The sequence below is a fragment of the Nilaparvata lugens genome, chromosome 10 (assembly GCF_014356525.2).
Source record: "Nilaparvata lugens isolate BPH chromosome 10, ASM1435652v1, whole genome shotgun sequence".
NCBI lineage: Eukaryota > Metazoa > Arthropoda > Insecta > Hemiptera > Delphacidae > Nilaparvata > Nilaparvata lugens.
The window spans coordinates 45,543,662-45,547,105 of record NC_052513.1 but is presented as its reverse complement, the minus strand read 5'-3'; positions in this window follow the sequence as shown (position 1 = coordinate 45,547,105).

The following is a 3,444-nucleotide window of genomic DNA, read 5'->3' as shown; positions in this document are numbered from 1 at the left end:
TACTCCATGATCATTCATCATCCATCCATCATGCATCTTATATCATTCATTCATAGTGAGGTCCACGTTATAATGGCAGTGGAGAAAGATAGGAGAACAATCCTCTGTCTTGTCAATGCCTTCTATAGACGGTAGCTGATACAGGTTTAATGATGTAATATTAACTGTTCATTCTCTTTTAAAATAATCAGTATTTTATTAGAAATTATATTTTTCAAATGAATTCCTAATCAAGATTAAATATTCTGTTAATTAATTATATTTCTACATTGTTAAAAACAATCTGGCAACAGATCAAAGCGAGAAAGAGATAGCGCTATCCGCTTTGTTGATTGATAGACAAGGATAGCAATACAATTGCTAATTAAACACTGCCATTATAACGTGGACCTCACTTCAGTTACTTACTTGTATTTCACATTTTTACTTGTCGTTTGCTTTCTTACTTGCATTTCAAGGGTCATTGCACACAGGAACATACGGACGTATTTAGACATACGGAGGAGAAACACCTCCCCAGGCTATCGAACGTTGAAACGTACACAGACGTACGTCTTTCGACGAATGTCTGCTCACGTCTGCAAGCAAACGTTTAATATTCCCTCCGTCTGCAAGCAAACGTTTAATATTCCCTCCGTCTGCAAGCAAACGTTTAATATTCCCTCCGTCTGCAAGCAAACGTTTAATATTCCCTCCGTCTGCAAGCAAACGTTTAATATTCCTCCGTCTGCAAGCAAACGTTTAATATTCCCTCCGTCTGCAAGCAAACGTTTAATATTCCCTCCGTCTGCAAGCAAACGTTTAATATTCCCTCCGTCTGCAAGCAAACGTTTAATATTCCCTCCGTCTGCAAGCAAACGTTTAATATTCCCTCCGTCTGCATGCATACGTCCGTCTATTGCTGTATAATTTTGTCATTAATTTTTTAATCATCTTCTTTCTCATTTTTTGGTTTTTCATTATACTCGCTTTGTTTGGGTACTGCATGCTACAGAATACTGCAATGAGCATCGTATTACACTTTAGTGAAGTCCACGTTATTTATTTATTTATTCATATGCAAATACAATTCAGGTAAAAACAACAGGCATTTGCCCAAAACTGCTTCAAACCTTAATTTGGAATACACAGTCTAAACGTTATGCTACTTAAGTAACTTGAATGATAATTAGTACACAATTTTGAGTCCAAAAAATGTATCTACTACAATTTTGAATTTATTAGATTGATCAATTTCCAAATATGAATCCAAACAAAACTCTTCCTTCACAATATTGCAAAAAAATATTGAAAATTTCACTCAAATCCACAAACTCATGTAAACATTAAAACATATAATTGCAGTATTTGATATATAAGATGATATCATTGAGAAAAAGATATCCCACGGTATAGGGCGATTGTGTTCCAAATTTCACCGTCAACTCAAGTCTATAGTCCTAGTAGTTCTTTTTGGTGAAGCTATGTGACGCTGGTATAGTCAGGTTATAGTGGCAGTGTTTAATTAGCAATGGTACTGCTCTCCTTGTCTATCATTCAACAAAGCAGATAGCGCTATCTCTTTCGCGCTTTGGTCTGTTGCCAGATCGTCTTTTAACAATGCAAAATTAATAATTAATTGACAAAATATATATAAATATTTTTTTTCATTCGACAAAATATTTTATTTGAATTATGAAAATTCATTATGAAATCATTGAAAAATATTATTTCTTGCTTAATAAAATATAATTGAAAAAATATAAAATATAAAACGAGAATGAACAGTTAATATTACATCATTAAACCTGTATCAGCTACCGTCTTTAAATGACATTGACAAGACAGAGGATCGGCAACGTTTTTATTCTATCTTTCTCCACTGCCATTATAACGTGAACCTCACTATAGTCTCTCGTACTGTGCCGCTATGACACTCTCACCCGGCCAAAACAGTAATAATAAACAGTAGTCGACAGTAATCGGCTTGAAATTTTTATATAAACGACCTACCTATTATACCATAGGATATCTTTCTATGGGCTATCTTTTTCTCTTCGTTAATATTTTATCAGTTATTTTCATGGTTCAATTTTGTTCTACTGAACTCTTCTGCTTACTGCACTATTTAAAGGCGCATACAGACTTATGCGCCACGAACACGCGCTTATATCGCTTTTCATCAGCTGATGCTATGCTTATTGATAAGCATCTTACTGATTCTTTACAAATACAAGTATAATAAGTATAGTATCAGCTAGTTTTTAACTTAATCATCGTTTAAAACTTTATTCCTTGAAAAGTCATGGTACCGGTTAAATTTTAACCGTGATTAATTCCACGTTAACCAATGAGAGAAGCCGTAGGCCTTCTCTGATTGGTTTTCTTGTAATTAATCATGGTTAAAATTTAACTGGCTTTTGTGCAACAGGGCCTTGGCATTTTTGTTAAAATTTGCGTTTTTCTTGGCCCCTATTACACTAGGACACCAGACCTAACCTGTTTCGGACTATGTGTAACCTTATCTAAATTTGGGAGAGGAATAGCACAAGGTTACCTTATTTCTTCTCTCCCTATCATTTTGATGATGTACTTATTGTATGAATCAATAAATAATGAAGACTGAGTCGCTAGTGGGACTATGCATGTCCCAGTGAGTAGTGTAGCTTCAGTTTTTATTTCATTCAACTTTATTTGAAATCAATTTAATTTTATTTCACGTTCATTTCGTTTCAATTCACGTTCATTTCGTTTCAATTCACGTTCATTTCATTTTAATCCACGTTCATTACACTAGGGACACTAGATTTTGGCGGATGACTGGTGTCTCTCTCTCACTTGGGTCGCAAGTCTGTCCACGATTTATGGTAACTCACTGGTGTCTCAGCTTTTTTATATGGTCACCATTGGTGTACCTCTGGCGTCTCAACCTGGTGTCCTAATGTAATACGACACTTACTGCCGGTTGCACAAAATCCGGTTAAATTTTAACCCATGAAAGCCCAGAATTATTTTTTCTCAATATAATCTTTTCAAGAATGCCTTCTCTGGTTGGTTCTCGAGAAATTAATCTCGGTTAAAATTTGACCGGCTTTTGTGCAACCGGTCTATAGTGAGGTCCACGATATAATGGCGTTGGAAAAATATAGAAGAACAGCGGTGCCGATCATTCTATAGACTTCTATAGAGTGACTGTCACTGATTTCTATAGATGATAGCTGATACCAGTATATCTGATGTGATATTAAACTGTTCATTCTTGTTTTGCTCAACTTTGTTGTTGATATCCTTGTCTATCATTCGACAAAGCAGACAGCGCTATTCTTTTCTAGCTCTGCAACGTTGCCAGATCGTTTTTAACAATGTAGGAATATAGTTAACAAAATATTCAATCAATTCAGGTATGAAAATTTATTGTTTAAATATAAGTTCTTGACGAATTAATTATAATTGATCATTTCAAAC